A 20,284-nucleotide genomic window follows, 5' to 3' on the forward strand; every position below is an offset into this window, starting at 1 on the left:
GGTTCGTTCCCAGGCAGGCCGTTGCAAGGCCGGCGGAGTCGCGCCCGGGGTGTGTGGGGTGGGAGGGGGGGAGTGAGAGGCACTACTTTGCGGCGCGGAGGAGCACCGCGGCGGCGGCAGCGGGGGGCGCGGCGGCAGTCGTTGAGCTAGCTCCTGATTGGCTGGTTTGTACCTGCAATGCGTCACTCGCCCTCGCTGATCGGAACGCAGTGAGGCTTCTGCCGTTGCTGCTCCTGGCCGGCCGCGCCGTCCTGGCAAGTTCGCCAGGCGGCAGCGTGGACGGCGGGCCGGCTTTGCGCTCGGCCCGCACCTTCCCGCCCCGTATGGAGGGGTCGACGGACACAAGCTAAAGCCAGTGGATAAATCAATAAACCTGAAGGGCTCCTCCCCGCCCCCCAGTAGACACCCACCCGGCGCCCGACTCGTCAGGGTTTGCTGCATCGTGGAAGCGGCGTCTTCCGTCCCACGGTGCAGAACCCATGCAGCTCAGCTGACGGGCTAATCAGTAAGGGGCTTCCGTTGTTGCTTCTTCCACTTGGCTTCCCTGGCCCAGCAGTAATTTATCAGAGAACCACTCGGACCCCCGGTATCTGAGAGCGTGTGCTGCGGGTCCCCCCAGGTAGCCAGCCCCCTTCAAATGAGAAGCCCAAAGTAGACAGCTCCGGAAAGGGTGGCGGAAGTTGAAGAGGAAATAAGGGTCTAACACTCAAAATACAGTGGCCAGAGAAGATTGATGACCCAAGGACGGCCCTGAAAGAAATTCCCAGTAAACACACACACGCACACACGCAGACCCCTCGAAACCTAGAGAACATTAAAAAAAAAAAAAAAAAAAGCAAGCCACGAAGAAACCTCACCTACTGAAAAGAAGAGGCCTGCCTTCACAATCACTTCCCATCCAGCAAGAACATCTCAGATGCTCACAGCTATCTGCACTCACTTTGAGAGCTGCAACTGAATTTAACCTCCTTTCCCTTCCAAACTAAACACTCCCTCACTCCTTTAAACATATTTTTTTAACTGAAGCCAGAGTTCGGCTCTCTTTCAATCATGCAAACCAGACATTAAGTGGCCTGCAAATGAGCTTTGACAACCTGAGACCCTTTCAAACAAACGTCCCCTCAAAAAAAAAAAGCCAACTCAGATTTCTGTTTCTATTGTCCTTGCTAATGATATTGGGAGGAAGGAGAGCTAATTAACCTTATCCTAAATGAAATAAAGATCATTACGTGAGACTATTATTTTAAAATGGCCGCCTCTGGGGTCACCATTCCAGTGCGCTGTATTCTGGTAACTTCCAAGCTTTCCCAAGATACACCCAGGAATTTGTCCCTGATTCCTCCCCAGATCTTCAGACAGAAGACATACTAATGTTTCTTTTTTTTTTTTCTTTCAGCTGACTCACTAAAAATATTCTCTCTTTACACAGCACTCCATTAGCATGCGGTGATTTTACATATGAAATTTTTAGTGGTGGGAAATTGAATGACAAAATGAATAATCACATCCTCTAGGGAATGGATTTTAAGAGGATGGGTGCATAATGTATAATAAATCTAATATACAGGAGTGTGCTTAGAGAGGCTGGGGGGCACCGAGGTGCTTGTTAGCAAGTATATTGGAATAGTTTTTTTAAAAATAAAGGAACCGGGCAGTGTTGGTGCACGCCTTTCATCTCAGCACTCAGGAGACAGAGGCAGGTGGATCTCTGTGAGTTTGAGGCCAGCCTGCTCTACAAAGTGAGTTCCAGGACAGCCAGGGCGGTTATACAAAGAAACCCTGTCAGAATAAAAAAAAAAAAAAAAAGGATACAGGAAAGAAGCTAGGTAGATTTTGGTAAAGCCTATCTTTCGTAACCTTCCTTGCCAACCTCTCAAGAAGAGAAAGAAAATAAAAGTCAAGGGTTACATTTAAAGCCATTGCGGTTTATGTGTACTTGAGACTGTTCCAAGTCAATTTATTTATAGAGCGCTTGTCTCCCGAAACATGACATACAGCGCTGCCTAACGCTGGCAGTAGTCAGCTGAGAAGCAATGACCACCCTGTCGGAACCCTGGCCGTATCTTTTCTGTCTGGTTCCAATGGTGACATCTTAAGTTCCCTACCATTGTCCATCTTGGGGAAAATGAGAATGTACTTCCTCCCTCCACCGCCTCTTCCTCATTTGCAGAATTGAGATAATACAAGTCTTATCTTCGGACAACTTCCTTGCTATGGCTTCTCTTTTCTAGCCAGTTTTTCTAATGAACAGGGGCAGAAGAACAATCATAATGTCCTATGATGGGCTGGGTGGTGGTGGCGTGCGCCTTTAATCCCAGCACTCGGGAGTCAGAGGCATGCATATCGCTGTGAGTTGGAGACCAGCCTGGTCTACAAGAGCTAGTTCCAGGACAGCCTCCAAAGCCACAGAGAAACCCTCTCTCAGGAAAACAAAACAAACAAACAAACGATGTCCTGTGATGACTTATGGGTTCCTCAACAAATAGAAAAATTTTTTTTTGTTTTTACGAGACAGGGTTTCTTTGTATTGTTTTGGAGACTATCGGTCCAGCCCGGCCTCGAACTCACAGAGATCCGCCTGCCTCTGCCTCCCGAGTGCTGGGATTAAAGGCGTGAGCCACCACTGCCCGGCCAAATAGAAAATTTTAAGTCCCAAATTTTGCAGGGCATTGATCCTATGCAACTCAACTTGTCTTTTATGCATCTAGACTATGTACTAGGTATTTAACCTTGAAGGAACAGAAATCACTTTCTTCTGTAGTTCAGAGGAGACTAGGAGCCCTTTAACGAGGTAAAAGACGGTTGACGTGACATATTTGTTAGCTTTCCATCAGTATGACAAAATACCTCTCAGAAGGAAGAAGGAGCCATAGCTCCTGCTTCTGGGGCTTCTCAGTCTCTTGGCTCTGTTGTTTCTGGGCCTCTGGGTGGGGAGAATATCCTGGAAGCAGCAGGAGCCAGAGCAAAGCTACTCTTGGCAGCTATGAAGCAAAGAGAACTTGCTTTTATGATCAAGCCACTCCCCCAAACCCATAATCCACGGAGCCATGAATGGATTAATGTATTCATGAGGTCAGAGCCCTCGTGTTCCAATCGCCGCCAAAAGGTCTCAACTCTGAGCAACATTGCCTGGAAACCAAGCCTTCCGCACTCCAGTTGTTAATGGCATACTCATGGTCCCATTCAGAGCTGGAGAGGAGACTCAGCAGTTGAGTTTTAGCTGCTCTTTCAGGACCAGAGTTCAGTTCCCAGCACCCACATTGGGCAGCTCACAGCTGCCTGCCACTCCAAGTCCAGAGAATCCAGTGCCCTCTTCTGGCCTCCGCAGGCACAGATGCTCATATTTGTGAAAGAGTACGCACACACACAAAAACCATCACTTTGTCTGCTAACCTTCAAATTAGTTTCTAATAAAACAAGATTGCTAGACATGGCTGTGTACACTTTTTTTTTTTTGAGACAGGGGTCTCACTACATAGCTCTTCTGTCCTGGAACTCACCCTGTAGACCAGGATGACCTCAGACTCACAGAAATCCGCCTGCCTCTGCCTCCCTAGTGCTGAAGTGCTGGAATCAAAGGTGTGCACCAACACACCCGCCCTTCCTAGGGTTTTCTTCTGTCTTTCTGTGAAATTGTTTATGCTATGTTTAAATTGGGTTTTTAATTGTTTTTGTCTCTTGCCTTATTTAGAGAATATATTAGCATCATGAAATTAAGAATCAGAGCGGCTAATCACCAGATAATTAAGCATAAACAAATTGTGCTTTTGTTCTCAGCACGGTTGTGTGGAACAGGACTGATTTTGTTATGTCACTGGCAGCACAGAAGGCTGCATGGAGATGTGAATTTCTGCAAAAGTACCTCAGATGTTTGACTCATTTTTCTTTGAGTTGGCTTGGTTATTGGATACTTTAAGATCAACAGGTAAAACTGGGGATGTCGGTCCTCGAGACTTGAAGGTCAGCATTATTGGAGACGGCTCTCTCCTGACTCACCCTTTTCCATTCGCTTTGATTACCCAGCCAACCTTTCTAGGATCCCCTCTTGGAACTTGGGGGAAGATGGCTGTCTGCTCTGAAAGACTTTAAATCTTCCAACTAAATGGCCTTACATGGAGGGAAGATGTGTTTTGACTCCAGGGTTTATTCCACAGTCTCTTGACCCCATTGCTTTTGGAATTGTGGAGAAGCAATATGTCATGACCGTGAGAGTTTATGGCCAAGGATATCTGCTCACCTCATGTTGGCCAGATGACACAGAAACACAGAAAGGAAGGCGCTAGGTCCCAACGTCCCTCTCTGAATTGTTTCTGGAAGCTTTTATTTATTTTAAGCATTCAACACGGATCATATTTTACAAGGGTATGTCTCTTTAGACCGTGTCTTTCTTATTGTATTTTTCTTATTTATTTGTTTATTTTTGGTTGTTTTCTTTTTGTTTTTTTAAGAGAAGGTATCACTATGTAGTTCTGGCTGTCTTGAAACTCAACACTGTGGATCAGGCTAGTCTCAAATTCATAAAAACCCAGCTACCTCTGTCTTCTGAATGCTGGGATTAAAGATTTGCCCTTTTTGGTTTTAATTCTTTTAATCCAGTCAATTTTCTCTCCTTTGTGTATTTTCTATTTATGATATTGCTATTTCTGCCTTCATGCATGCTAGGCAAACTGAGCCACACCCCTAACCCCCACCAGTATATTTCTGAAATATTCAATATAGTTTACCTGTAAAATACCTATATTCTAGGTTCGTCTGTTCATTTCCTTACAGCACCACTGGGCTTGTTCCTCTATTCCTTGTATCTCTGATAACAGAATATAGTAGTGAAGACGTGTCAAGACTCAAGTTGAAGACTCGGGGGAAATACTTCACAGGTACTAGTTATCTTTCTACATTGTATGGTCTAAAGAGCGTATGAGAACATTGTTCTGCTAGCAGTGGTGGTAAGTTAAGATGACAGACCCCATCACTGGGAATACTTTCTACTTTCAGCTCTAATAAACGGTTTGTGGGGCAACACTCTGCCCCGGAATAAATACCTGGTGTTCTCCTCATAACCTTCACTTACGAGTTTATTGTCCCATAACCACTCTTGTCTAAACCAATAATTACACTGTGGGGTGCAAAATAGAGTTCTTCTATTGTTGAATCAGTCTATATGTGTATTCTTGTCAGATAGGAAGTATAAATTAGGTTTGAAAAAGTAGTCTTACTGCTGGGAGTCAAACTGAAATCCTGAGTTCATGCAAAATTTGTAGATCCCACTAAAATAAGCTATTATATGTTATATCACATTTACATATATATATATTAATAAGCTATCAGTGAATCCAAAAGCTGAGTATTTCTATATATACTATATGCAAAATGAGGGAACGGACACCTACAAGATATAAAGACAAACAAGAACACCAGACCCTTCCGTACAGACAGAGGTAAAGCCGGGCTTTATTAGAGGTCATGGTTGGAAGGAGGGGAAGGTAGCACACACCTAAATCCCTAGCTGAGGCAGGAGAATCAAGACTTCAAGGCTAGCCTGGGCTATGTAGTGAGTCTGAGTCCAGGCAGGAACCCCATCTCCAAAAGAAAAAGAATGTAGGTTACGATTCCAATTTGCAAATAAGCAGTAAATGGTCTTCTATAGAGAGATCCCTTGAGTTGTTTTCTTGAATAAAACATGGCCTAACCCAGCCTCTGGGTGAAGTAGCCTGTATATTGGTATTGGAATGTTCTGTTCTCCTGGCATCCACGTAACAGATCCAATGTAATAGCTGGGTATTGATGTGATCAGAAGAAAGGTTATCTGAAACATCTTGGAAGGGAGAGAATTACTTTCCACTGAAGAGAGCCATGGTAAACTTGAATTACTTGGGGGTTTAAGAAAAGAGGAGGAGTCTGGGGTTTGAAGAGAAGACTTAAATGTATGCCAGACAGTCTCCAGGCCTCCCTCACCCTCTGAGTCAAGGGGCCAGGCCCCCTTAAGACATTAGCTTGACTTGAGGTCTTGTACTAGTCTAGGCTGACTCATTCCTGAGCCAAAACACATTCAAGAGTACATACTTGAACTATGTGTATTTTCCTACAGTATGATTGAAGCAGCTTAAAACCCTGATGACAATAAACTTCAAAGGCCAGGCTATGGCTCAATTTAATTTGGATACCGAGGCCTTCTGTTGGAGACTACTTTAAAGGTCTTTGAAGTAGCTGGGGGCATGGGGGTAGGCGGTGGGGTGGCACAAGCTGGCAATGCCAGCTGTCCAGGAGGCTGAGAGAAGGTCATGACCTGAAGGTTGAGGCCAACCTGGTCTACATAGCCAGTTCTAGGTCAGCCAGGGCTAAATAAGGAGATCCTCCAGAGGAAGAAAGAAAACTAATTTTTAAAAATTGAGATAAAATTTAAAATTTGAAGGTTGGAACATCATAGACTGGACAGGGTATTGTCATTAGCAGCAGGGACGCACTTCTTCTGAAACTGACATTCAGTGATGACTCTCAGACAGCAGGACTTTGCCCCTAACACTCTAGAGCCTACGTACGACGCCCAAAGACAGCAACACAAAAGGAACTTTCCCAGAGAGGGGTAGGATCTCTCCAGACATTAACTTTTCTAGCCCTTCAGACAACAGCTTTAAAATGTTAAAGTATACTGGTTGACCTTGAGGGGGTTGAGAAACGGCCTCCCTAGGACCTTCCTAGCCCCAGCACTGGGAACACCCCACCCAGGCACTAATTCCCTTTGTAGTGTTAGCATTTGTGCAGTGCAGCACTCGGGGAAGTGTTGGGGGCACAGCTCTCCCGCAGGCTGCCTCTCTCTGCTCTAGGTAATTTTCTAAGTTGAAAACGCAGAGTCCTCCCCTCCACCTCCGCCTCAGAGGGCAGCAGATTGGTAGGTGAGCAGTGTGCAGTGATCTAATGCCCTGTCAGTCTGTTACTATGCAACCAAAGTGGAGGTCAGTTATTATTCCCCGCAGTGACCGCAGCATCTCTCAAGCCGCTCACCGCAGTCTGTTTTTAAAGGGAGCCAGAATTATCATTCCAGTGATAAACTACCATTCAGACAGACATCCCGCTACGATCCACTGGAGTGCGGGTCTTAAGAGGCTATGCTTTCTGTCTCAGTGTTTATTAAAGAGAGGGAAGACAGATCAGAGAACAAATTCAACATTGCGCATCGCAGATGCCAGGCACAACAGAGTAATTTCCCAATATTAATATATGGGCTCCATAACCCACAGGGCAAAACCATGTTTTATTCAAGAAAACAACAAATCAAGGAATGTCTCAATAGAAAGGCATTTACAGCTCATTTGGAAATTGGATTCATCATCTTTAATAAAGGCTGCTTATGCCCATGATGAAGGAGTTCTGAATAAACAGGACTGAAAGCGATGATAAATTAACCTTTCAGCCTGTGTGCCTGTGTGTGCGTGTTATTAATTTGAATGATTATTCAAACCCACTGAAGACAAATTTGTTTTACCAGTTTCCTAAATTCAATCCAATGAGCCCCAGGTTCGTATACAAAACCAACTCAGATTGTCAAGTGACAGCAAGGAACATTAATATGATGCCAGCAGGTTCTTCTTATCCAAGGGGACTTTACCAAATGTAAGTAATAATCCACGCTGTTTCCATCCAGAAATCTATTACTGAGATGTAAATTCTAAACACATGCTCAGATACTCTTCAAATGGCAATAAAATAAAAAGCTGACCCCTAGGGGAACGTGTCACACCCAGCCAGCATGCTAAAAAGAGAGGCCTAGGGCCTTGGTTAGGAAATAAGGAGCCGCGCCAGAATTTCATAGAGAAAGCAGGGTGACAAAGCTCTCCATGTAAACAATCACGGCTCATCAACATCATGGAGTCAGCGGCTGGAAAGGGGTGGAGGTCTTGAGCTCTCTATATGGCACCACCAGCTGCAAACCAACCAGGACACAGCTTAACCAAGTTCCCAGAGCAACAGGATTCCATCTCAGCAGGATGGCCGCAGGCCTCCCAGCTTCCCAGCTCCCGAACTTCCTAATGATTCGCTTTCAGTCCCCGGGATGGCAGCTTCCCCCAGGAAATCCAAAATACTTTCCTCTTGGGAACCCAAGACACCCATTCCTGTTATGTCCGCCTAACGGAAGGTATTTTTCTGCCCTAGAATCCTCGCTGTCTGGAAGGCTATGTGAGGCCACACGGGACAGATTGGAGACAGGTTTTATATATGCCAGGCACTTTGCTTCATACCGCTCTGCCTTGTTTTCTGTTGAGCAAACTGAAGGGGAGGGGAGGGGGGTGGCGATGATTCCTCAGGGGGGAATGTGGGAGGAAAGGTAAACAGTGTGTGTGAACTGCCAAGAACTGCCCAGGACCAAGAAAGGAGCACTCTCTCTGCCTCAGTCACGGGGCAAATATTTACCAAGCTGGAACTCTGCACAGCTCTGTAGGCAGCTGGCTTCCAGGACCGGGACTCACGATTACTGAGGGTTTCCCTCTCCGCTTAGCTGAGCCAGCGTAGGGAAGGAGAAAAGGGCATCACGGGCAAGCAGCCTGGGCTGGTGTGCATCCCTTGGCAACCCACAAATAGATGTTGCCTTTGAGTCTCTGAAGTTAGGTTTCCTCATCTGCAGGGAAGGATGATAAGTGTTTACCTTGCAGTGTTACTAGAAGAGTGAGAGTTAGCGAAAGTGGCTTGGCACCAAGTCACCCTCCACCACCCTGACCTCATGGTCCCAGACCTTATACAGGAGGGGACATTTGTCATCCATGCGGTCCTCTCTTTCCTCCAGGTAGTCCTGTTTCCACGTCAGCACTGTGAGATCCACGAGAGCAGGAGACATAGCTTGCCAACTTCCCGGCTCTGCATTTCCCTGGGGGGGGGGGACCAGCGGCTCCCCCCTCCCCACCCAGCTCCTGGACCATTCTGAAGTAGAAGAGAAGCCTGACTCTTTGGCTCTTTAGCTAGTTTTCCCTCTCCTCTGCTGTGTTCTCTGCTGCATCTGGTCCCCTCAGCCGTGTGGAGGGGACGAAATCAAGGCTGTGACGACAGAATGATCCTGAGCCCCAGCACCCTACAGTCCCTTCAGACCTGAGCCTCGGTGTGAGGAAGCGGACAGGCAGTTCTGAGCAGACGCTTTGACAGAACTGAGCTAGCCTGGGCCTCCTAATCCGGACACAGGCTACATGGCTTACAAATGTGGAAACGGAGGTTCTGGGTGGTTAAGATGCTCTTCCAAGTCACAGCTGGAAGGCACTTAGGCTGAGATTCAAGGGCCCCAGGCTGCTGACTCCCGCCTCCCACCCCACCCCTGCTTTAGCAGGTGGCCTCTTCAGCAGGTGGCAGGGAGCTGACTCAGAGCTCTCCATTCATTTCCACTCTGTTTTCTGCTTGCACGTTGCTTCAGCCTAATGAACAAATATCACGTTATGCATTTTTCTATGGCCCTTTCTTTCTCCCCCCTCCAGGCTGTCCTGGAACTCTCTCTGTAGACCAGGCTGGCCTCGAACTCACAGATCTGCCTGCCTCTGCGGCGGTAGGCATTTTTCACTTTGCCGACATCTACATGAGACTGGTTGCCTGCAAAGAGTCACAGCATTGCAGTCACAGATTAACAGCATGGCTTGGGGGGTGGGTTAAAAATAGAGTCAGAAATGATCTAAATCAAGGGTCCTTAAGCCAGGGTCCAAGAAAGGGAACTCTGGGGAGACTGTTGAGCCCTGAATTGTAAGTATATATGCAAATCTTCCTAGTGCAAGGGTTCACAACGTCCCCTAGATACTCAAAGAGGTTTTGGATTCCACAGGGTTAAGAACTGGACATGGTCTGGCCAAACCCAGACCTCTTACTGCCAGGCTTCCTCCTGCCTCTTGCCTGTCCTGTGAGGCAGCACAATTTGTGGTAAAGACGACCCAGGGCTAAAGGCCAGATGCCGAATCTGAGCTCTGGGTCTGGCACACGTTTTACAGACTCATGAATTATTAAAACGGCTAATTAAGTCAACCCTCACCCGAGAGTATCTGCCGTTCCCCTTGCCCGCTGAGCTCACAGCTGAAAGGCAACTTCACTCCTCTGTCCTGCGCTGAGTGCAAGGTCACTTGGCTCCTTCTCTGCTAGTCTGAGGAGTCCTGGGTGCAGATTGCTGTGTGTATACCTGCCTGCTGTGCCTCAGTGTATGCAGCTGAGAGGCTCTGACCTTTTTCTCTTCCCAGCCCGCCATGACTCAGGCAGCCCTGCAGGAAGCCCACTGTTACACTAAGCCCACACCACTTACTCTGTTGGGCCCCTTCCTCACTGGTCTATGTCAGCCACCAGTGTCCCTACATCTTCATCTCTTGCCACAAATCGCCCTCCCCACAGGACACTGTGAAGGAGTGGTCTGGAGCCAAAAAATAATCTGTGGGCATCAAGTCAGCCTGTGCTGGAAGGCCACTTGGCCTTCACCTTGCTGTCACGGGGTCACTGTGCCCAGTCCTATACTTGGGAGCACGGTGATCAGGACTTTTGCCTCCCCCCCCCCACTGCCTTCTGCACCCACACCCCACTTCCTAGTTCCACTGGGGAAACGTCATTGTTTGTGCCAAGCTAGATATATTTAAAAGCTGGATTAAACAGGAAACCTTCCTTCCTTCACTCCCCACCCCTAGTCTTTGAAACTGATCACCGTCCAAGAAGTTCTGTTGCAAAATGATGACGTAGAGCCCAAGTCTAGAACGAGAACTCAGTCACCTCATTCTCAGAGTCCCCGGCCCCAGCCCATAGCCCACAGGCAACTCTGTGCTTGGGTAAGGCACAGACTCAGCACCAGCCAAATGTGCAGTGGGATTGCTGCCCACTTTCCTAATCTTTGACGCCACGGGAGCATATCCAATCCCAACCATCCCCATGTGTGCCCAGATCCCTGCCAGGAACACCAGCAAGAGACCACAGACCTCCTCCACTGCTACACCCCAGTCACCACTGTGGTGGTTTGAAAGAAAATGGCCGTCAAAGGGAGTGGCACTATTAGGAGGTGTGGTCTTGTTGGAGGAAGTGTGTCACTGTGGGGGCGGGCTTTGAGGTCTCTTTTCTCAGGCTTCAGTCAGAGTGAAAGTCAGTTGACTTCCTGCTGCTTTCTGGTCAAAATTTAGCCAGCAGCACATCTGCCTGCACGCTGCCATGTTCCCTGTCATGAGCCTCTGAAAGTATAAGCCATCACCTCAATTAAATGTTTTCTTTGTAAGAGTGTCTCTTCACAGCAAGAAAAAACCCCAACTAAGACACCGCCCCAAGTGGAGGGTGGCAGCAATCATAGCACACAGGAAACACAGAGGTCTGGCAGGGCCCAGGTGTCAGGGGACAGGGAGTAGATAGTTGGAGTTTACCCTGGAGAAATGAGATAGGACCACAAGGAAGTCAAGATTCCATTGTCCCATTAGACTTCATTTACAGGGCACAAATACAAAAATAACAAGAGTTTCCTGATAGCAGCCAGGTGGGGCTGTGACATGCACGTATAGTCACAGGCTTAGGAGACTGAGGCAGGGATAGCAGAGGTTCAATGCCGTGCTCATGCTGTATAGTGACTCTGTGGCCAAGCTGGGCTACAGACATGGGACGGTCCAAAGCAGCAGCACCAGCAGCAACAGAGAACTCAAGATGCCAATGACAGAACTCTAAAGTTCATGCGTTACGTTGCCCGTGGGAGGCCTGCATGACCACTGTGCCGCCCCTGAAGACACCCTGCCTCCCAAATTTTGGGCATAACTCAAACCTGCAAAACATTTTGAAGAATTTAAAGAATCAGAGAGTAATCTAGTGGTTATAGCCACCACTCCTTACCACATCCACAGTCTTGCACAAACACAGGATTCATGGTTCAGAGATGCTAATCCTACAGATTCGAGGAGAAAGACCACCGACCCAAATTATCATGACCAAACTAAACAAAGCAAGCTTTTTAAAAATGAGTATGCACTGGCTGTCTCTCTCTAAATGTGGGGCGTAAGACAGCAGCATTGGACATGGATAAGATAAGGGTTTTTACAGCTCAGGAGTAGGGGCTTTCCAGATGGGTGACTGGGCAGGCAAATAGGTGAGGGTTACAGAAGCGGAGCATAAGCACAGCAAGGTGGTCATAACAACATCCTGAAAAAAAGACATCGTTGCAGGGTGGTCATAGCAAGGTGGTCATGACAAGGTGGTCATAGAAAGGTGGTCATGACAAGGTGGTTATAACAACATCCTGAAAAAAAGACATCGTTGCAGGGTGGTCATAGCAAGGTGGTCATGGCAAGGTGGTCATGGCAAGGTGGTCATGACAAGGTGGTCATAACAAACTTTTTTAAATGAAGGCACAGTTATTATTTCCTGGAGTAGGCAGTACAGAACAATTCGTAGTTAAGGTTACAGGTGGGGCACAGCCCAATCCTTGGGAAACAAATTTAATAATAAACAGGAATGAGTCTAGTTTGTCTTTGCTATAAGGTGGTTTTCAAGCCTGAGATGGAGACAGGGTGGTTGATCAGAGGCTTGGAAATTCTGGATTTTTGTTGTTGTCCTTTTAAAGTGTGATTTAACTATAACTTGCCTCCCCCGTCCTACTGAAAAAGTCATTCCCCTTTTTATTTGCCATTTAAAAAAATCACAAAAGGTAAAAAATAGATAATTTTTTTAAAGTCACTTTTGTCAGAACAGCCAAGGTTAAAACAAATTTTGTGCCATCCTATCAGGACTCTTGGAGAAGAGGCTGCAGCCTCACACTTTGGTTATAAACCTAGCGTTAACCACTGGGAGCTGTGTACTATTTTTCTCTCCCTCACATCTTTAATTCATGGCTGTAGCTGAATATTTATCCTAAAAAGACTTTTAAGAGGTTGATTGATCTGATGGGCACTGGCCTGGATCAGATCCCATAATGGATAACACTGTTTTTGTTTTAACATGGGCGAACAGTCCTGTTCCTCAATATGAAGGCTTGCTAGATTGAAGCCACTTCTCAGGTGGGTTTCTGAGGTTGCCGGGGCAGAGCCTGCAGCCTGTTTGTACTGATAACACCCCACAAAGAGAACTGGGGGCTTTTTGATTCTGAATTTGTGTTTTAAACATCATCTATATTTGGGACCGCAAGATGGCTCAGAGGTAAAGAGTTTGCCAACAAGCCTGATGCCCTGAGTTCAATTCCTTTTTTTTTCTCTCTAAAGAAAAACAGGAATTGTGGGTTGTTTCCCTAAACATATAAAGAATTAAATTATAGCCTGAACCCCACAGAGCCAACATTGGTTTCCCTTCTCCTTTCATGGAAGGCAGAAATGAATCTGGCCTTGGAGGGCCTCTTCCTTCGGTCCCTCGGCTAATAAAATCAAGGCTACTCTTGAAATTACATTAAATCATTGAGTCCCCATCAATTTAGAAGCCCTTTCTTTTTTGTTTTTCCAAGACAAGGTTTCTCTGTGTAGCCATGGCTGTCCTGGAATGAGTTCTGCAGACCAGGCTGGTCTTGAACTCACACAGATCCTCCTGCCTCTGCCTCCCGAGTGCTGGGATTAAAGGCCTGTGCCACCACCACCCAGCAAGCCACAGTTTCTTTAAGGTGAAAATAATCCCTGAAAAATTCCTTTTAGGCACCTCAGAGGACTTCAGGCTCCACAGAGAGACTGAAATTCTGTTTTTCTTTTTTTTTTTTAATCTTTCTTATTTTTTATTTTTTGTCATAGGAACCTCTCTCTCTCTCTCTCTCTCTCTCTCTCTCTCTCTCTCTCCCTCCCTCCATCCCTCCCTCCCTCCCTCCCCTCCCTCTTCTCTACTTCTTTTTGGGTAGACTAGAACAAGATGAGCTCACATCATAAATTTGAGTGATTTCCTTCTAAGCCACAGGAAGCATTTCTGGAAATTGTTGTCATCAGTCTTCAGCTCTGTCTCTGTTAGGTCTCTGTGAAATAAGGAGACTCTTAGAGAGGGCAGTGACTGAGCAAGGCCAGGGCAAAGGTGGCTGAACAGGCATCTGTGCTCATTTCCCAGGATGTCACAATGCTCCCTTCCCATCACCTCATGTCCAGAACTCTTCCTGGGAACTAAGGAAACAAAATGCTATTGGCCAGTCAACCCACCAATCATGATTTTTCAAGTGAGAATTAAATGTATAAAATTGCACCCCAGTACTTATAATTCTAATAATCTTACAGTCCTTAGTTTTCAAAGTCAGAATAAGAAAGCCATATTACCTAGATTTATTTGTTTGTGGGCTCTTTTGGGGGGTGTTCTATGTGTGTGTGAGGCATGGGTGTGGGGGGTCTGAGAACCATTTCAAGAGTCAGTTCAGTCCTCTCCTCTGTGGATTTGAGCTCAAGTTCAGGTCATATAAGCTAGGCTGCCTCACTGGTCTATTTATTATTATTACTGTTTATTATTATTATTATTATTATTATTATTATCCTTGTTGTTATTGTTATTTTGAGACAGGGTCTATGTAGCCCTAGCTCTACTGGAAATCACTATGGAGACCAGACTGGCCTCAAACTTGTGAGTGAACCTTCCTGCCTCTGCCTTCCAAGTACTGGGATTATAGGTGTGCATTACAACTATAATCCCAGCACTAGGATTTAAAAACAATGGTTTCACAAGAAAAGGTCATCTCAGAAAACTGTGAAAAGAAACATCACAAACTTTGCTGCCATCACAGCAGGTAGGCATCTGGAACCACACCCATTCACTAGCTATGCAAGCCTTCCTGTGTCTCTAACCTCAATGTCTCAAAGGCGAAATGAATAAATAAGACCCAAGCCCCCATGGGGCAGGGCAAGGAGTAACTGAAATGAATTATGGAAAAGGCTTGGCATCGTGTCTGCCACATAGTAAATGCTCAGGAGGTTCAGTCATTATTAATAGTGATGTGGCATTAATAATACACGAGAAAAGTGACCCTTTGTCCCAGCAAAGCAACTGGTGCCCCAGGCTGGATTTCTACCTGAGCAAAGGTAAGATGGGAAAGAGTTCTTATGTTCAGTTTTGTGTATGGACGATACTCTTCTTTGAAACATCTCAAATGACATTTTTGAAAAATTGCTATCTTCAGAGAGAGAAGGGACAGAGAGGAAAGAATGTAAACAATTTCAAGAATAAAACTTTGTTACAGAATGAGAATGTTTTAGGCTCACTATTGATGCCATGAGTTAATCTGGACTCATCCTCTCAGTTGGGATTGATGCTGTGGCTCTAACCAATAAGGATTGTCATAGGGAGTGATTGACAAGGAGAAGACAGGCAGTGAGGATTGTCATAGGGAGTGACTGACAAGGACAGACAGTGAGGATTGTCATAGGGAGTGATTGACAAGGACAGGCAGTGAGAATTGTCATAGGGAGTGACTGACAAGGAGAGGACAGGCAGTGAGGATTGTCATAGGTCTGAAAAAGCTCAGGACTCTGCAATGCCCATTGGACTGGAAGTATTTTATTCTTCTCTTGTCCCCACTCCTGCTCCTATCCCTGGCAAGGACCAGAGCAGATGACAGTCAGTGACTCATCCTGAATGGGGACAATGTCCCTGGTGAAACAACAGTCCTTGTTTTTACTCTAAGGCATTCACATTTCTTGTAGCTTTGAAGCTATATTTTCATTCTCTTAGGAGAGTGGGTAGCCTTCATGGCCCAGGGGAAAGCATGTTCAAGTTCAGATCACCTAAGATGGCCCACGTGCTGTCAACCAGAGCCAGTGGAAGATGCCTAACAGGTTTGCTTATATTCCTCAGTCAACAGCAGATCCAATCTGTCCCTACTCAGGCAGGAGAAGAGAATGCAAAATTGCTTTATCAGGCTGGCTAGGATCCGAATGACAAGATGCTCCAGACTGGGATGAAGTCTGAGCAACTCTACTAGCAACTGGGTAACAGGATCCAGAAGATGGATGTGACATTAACGGACACAGGGAGATGTTGCCCTTGCAGAAGTGGCAAGAGCAGGAAGTCAAACCTGTGTGGCCTGTTGGGCACAGTGAAATGCCATTTTAAGAGGGAGGGTGGAACACATACACACACACACACACACACACACACACACAGAGAGAGAGAGAGAGAGAGAGAGAGAGAGAGAGAGAGAGAGACCCTGACCTAGCTGACCAAGGGAACACCCATCAGAACAGGAAACAGGAATGCCAATCTGTGAAACCTCCATTAATCGTTTCCCTGCCCTTAGAGCAGAGATTTCAATTACCTTAATGGATACCAAGGCAGTCACAGTAGGAAGAAAGGATTTCAGGCTGATCTCCTGTTGTTTCCTCCCACAATGTACAAGGGAAATGGTTCAAGGGGAAGTCTAGATGAGAATTAACCTAAAAATAAGTAGAACCAAGTTTTGTTTTAAAATGAGCCTTCAAGGTAATGATTCCCAAACTTGTACATTAGAGTCATTTAGGGGATATTTTTTAAACTTTCAAAGTCCAGCCTACAGATCAGACTAAGTGTGTCACAGTCGATAGAAGTGATTCCTGGACACGAGAATTTTTCAAAGCCTTCCGTTCATTGCAATGTGCAACACATTTGGAAACATTGTCAGTGGTCAACATACACAGGAGAGACAACTTAGAAATTGACAGGTTGGGTTTTACTCTAAAGGATAACAAATATAATCATATAGAAAGTATAACGTAGCCGGGAGATGCTTCAGTGAATAAAGTACTTGCCTTGTAAACATGAGGACAGATGCTCATGGCAGCCACCTGTAATCCTAGTGCTTGGGAGGCAGAGACAAAGAATGCCCCAGGAAAGTTGGCTAGCTAGACTAACTGGAGTATGTGACCTTCAGGTTCAGTGAGAGACCCTGTCTCAAAAAGTAAGGTGAAGAGGGATCCAGGAAGACACCCAAAACCCATTTTGGGCCTCCATCTGCATATACACATACATGAAGGCTCACACACATGGGAAAACACATCATACATGTATGCATATTGCACACACACACACACAAAAGGACAAGAGGACATGCAACACCATGCGTGTTCAAGGATGTTGTATATCTTTAACATTAGTACTCAGGATGCTAAGGCAGCAAGATCAGGAATTTGAGATCAGAGGTGACTATATAGAAGAGTCAGAGAATAGGTAATGGAGTCAAGAAGGAAGGGAAAGGGAATAAAAAAGGGGTTGGAAAGATGGCTCAGGGGTTAAGAGCACTGGCTGTTCTTCGAGAGGACCTGGGTTCCATTCCAAGCACCCACATGGCAGCTCACAGCTGTCAGTAACCCCAGTTCCAGAGGATCTGACACCATCACACAGACATAAGTGTTGCTGGTGTTTTCTTGTCCCACCAGGTCCTGTCACCACTTTAGCCCTAAATCAGCACACAGACTTATATTAGTTATAAAGCTGTTGGCCCATGGCTAGGGCTTCTTATTGGCTAGCTCTGTCTTAATTATTAACCCATTTCTTAATTCCAGTATGTCTATGTGACCTTATCTTACCAGAGAAGGGTCCAGACTTGTTACTCCTTCCTCTGCTACACGGCATCTCAGCAAAGAAGAGAGCGATTTCCTGTTTCTCCCTGCTTATATCCTGTTTCTGCCCAGCTACCTCACTTCCTGTCTGTCTGTACAGAGCTCTAGCCCTCTATGGTTAGCTAGTGGCAAGCTCCATTCTCTGACCCCCAGACAGGCTTATTTGTAGAAGAAAGATAACACCACACATAAGTGCAGTCAAAATACCATAAAAAAGAAATGATAATTAAAACATTTATTTTTTAAAGTAGAAAATGGACTAGGATATAGGCAGAGTGCTTGCCTAGTATGCTTGAAGCCTTGGGTTCAACCAGCACTGCCTAAAACCAAGATTAGTGGCACATGTTTACAATTCCAAATTGTAGCACCAGAGAACAAGAGGGAGGAAGATCAGAAGTTCAAGGTAATCCTTGACTACATAGTGAGTTTTTAAATTAATTTTATGCACATTGATATTTTGCCTGAATGTACATCTGTGTGAGGGTGTCAGACCCTTGGAACTGGAGTAACAGACAGTTGTGAGCTGCCATTGTAGGTGCTTGGAATTGAACTGGGGTCTTCTGGGTGCTCTTAACAGAGTTGTCTCTCCAGTCCTGTCTCTTGTTTTTTCTTATTTGTAATTTTCAAGAGTATTAATCAATGTTCAATAAAAGTGGATGACTCTTTTTTTTAAAGCAGTAAGAGTTAAATCCCAGTAATTATCGAGCAAGTACTTTGAACTTGGTATCTGGGAATGGGGTAGACATCAATGTATATATGGAGCAATATCTAGATAGATAGATAGATAGATAGATAGATATAGATTGCTTCATATATTGTTCATATCCATGGCCTAATTTTAACTTGCATCTCTGTGCAGGCAGAGAAAATATCATCTTGTTCTTCTGCTTCCACGGTGGGAAGACAGTCTCATGACTGACTCAGCATTGCAGAGATGCCAGAGGCAGGAACCAGAGCAGAACTCAGTGCCTTAGAAATCCCAGTTGCTTGTTCCTTTTCCCCATTGTGTAGCCTGGCTGCCCCTCCCACCAAGAGCTCTGTGCTGGGGAGGATCGCCAAAGACAGCCAAACACAACAGAACCTGCAAGTGGACCGAAAAAGTTCTGTTATTAAGGAAGAAAAAGAAATCTAGAACAAACGCCAACAGTCACATCAAGGTGGGAGCCGAGGGCTTGTAGCCCTGCCCTTGAGGACTACAGCATGAATACTGGATGACCTTGATGCAAAATTTGCCTTGATATTCCACTGGGGTCATTAAAGTCGCACAAAGGGATTAAAGAAACGGAAGTCACTTTGAGTTTTTGTGCTTTGTTTATAGTCTGAAGTCTCTCTTAAGGAGGTTGTGAGGGTGACAGAATGGGTCTGTGGTCCTGGGTTCTACTTATCTGCAAGAAAAGTTCCACAAAATGGGTTAATCACAGTAGGCTAAAAGGACAAGTTACAGGTCCTGAGACAGGAGAGCAGTCTAATGCAAGCAAAGATTAAAGCTAGGAATTTACCAATTGATAGGAATCTAGGGGGATCACAGCACAGTGTAACCAAACGTGTGCATGAAATGTTAGAGCAAAACTTCCTTCTCTGCATGCTAATCTTAAAAGGAAAAAGAAGCCTGGCATGAGGGCACATACTTTTAACGCTCCGGAGTCAGAGGCAGCCAGATCTCTGTGAGTTCTAGCCCAGCCCGGTATACCTACTGAGTTCCAGAGCTATAGAGTGAGACCAAATCGAGATGTTAACAACCGCAAAATTCCCATTAAAGCCATAGGAACTACATCGACCTTTCCTTGCTTCTCAGCCACATGAACTGGGTCTACCTGTCATCCTTCTCAAATATAGACCCCAAAATGCAACCTTGATCCAACCAGTGGTGTTGAGGGAGGATCAGAACAAGGTGCTGTACGCAGCTACAAGGAACCACCTTTGGAGGCGGCAGTGAGGCACCTACGGATAGGGTCATTTAAGCTAAGGGTATACCTCGAAACACATATACTACTGCTCATGCCGGCTAGCAGGACTATATTCAGGAAAAAAAATGGAAAATAAGAAATGTTGGCAATGAAATGGAGAAACAGGAACCCTCATGAAATGGGAATGGCAGTGTAAATATAGTTAGTACAGTACAGTGACTACGTATGTCAGTTTTGTGTTTCTCAATAAATAAAACATAGACTCTCCACATATCCTGACGACTCTATTGCTGGGCGCATACTTAAAAGAGATGTAAATAGCTATTTACACAAAAACTTGCATATAAATGTTGATGGCTACGCTATACGTGATAGAGCAAACAATCTAAATGCCCATCAGTGAACTAATGGACAAAGAGTGACAATAGCCATTCAGTGGAATATTATTTAATCATAAAAAAGCAAGTACTAGTAGATGCTGAACATAGATGAACCATGAAAACACTACGTTAAGTCAAAGAGATTAGACCCACCCAGGCTCCCATATTGTGCAACTTCATTTTATTCGATATCTATAATGGGCAGAACCATAGAAACAGAAAGCCAGAGGACGAGGAGACGGAGGAATTGAGAATGACAATGTGTCATTAGTGGGGCTGAAGGAATGGCTTGGCAGTTCAGAGCACATACTGCTCTTTCAGAGGGTCCAGGTTTGGTTCTCAGCATCCATGCCAGGTGGCTCACAACCACCTGTGACTCCAGCATCTAGGGATTCAATACCCTCCTCTGGCTTCTGAATGCACCAGCATGCATATGATGCTCATACGTAGAGACACACTCACACATGCACACCAAATGAAATAAATCTCAGTGGATAGAAGAGCTCCATATAGAGCCTTAAACAAGATCACAAGTTTAAGGCCAGCC

At 45.5% G+C, this 20,284-nt stretch overlaps 2 long non-coding RNA genes across 2 annotated transcripts in view; both read right to left on the reverse strand.

The window, feature by feature from the left end:
* Window positions 1-7,102: 7,102 nt before the first annotated feature.
* LOC121137265 lies at window positions 7,103-8,864 on the reverse strand. Its single transcript, XR_005874520.1, has 2 exons — window positions 8,726-8,864; window positions 7,103-8,611 (listed from the first exon to the last, which is right to left on the reverse strand). It is a non-coding gene; the product is annotated as an uncharacterized LOC121137265 (long non-coding RNA).
* Window positions 8,865-13,798: 4,934 nt separating this feature from the next.
* Window positions 13,799-20,284, reverse strand: part of LOC121137264 — a 29,657-nt gene continuing 23,171 nt past the window's right edge. The window contains exons 3-4 of the long non-coding RNA XR_005874519.1: window positions 16,172-16,289; window positions 13,799-13,894 (exon numbers count right to left, since the gene is read on the reverse strand). This is a non-coding gene — a long non-coding RNA (uncharacterized LOC121137264). The remainder of the gene's footprint in view (window positions 13,895-16,171; window positions 16,290-20,284) is intronic.

The sequence above is a fragment of the Mesocricetus auratus genome, unplaced genomic scaffold (genome assembly GCF_017639785.1).
Source record: "Mesocricetus auratus isolate SY011 unplaced genomic scaffold, BCM_Maur_2.0 Super-Scaffold_100676, whole genome shotgun sequence".
Classification (NCBI taxonomy): Eukaryota; Metazoa; Chordata; class Mammalia; order Rodentia; family Cricetidae; genus Mesocricetus; species Mesocricetus auratus.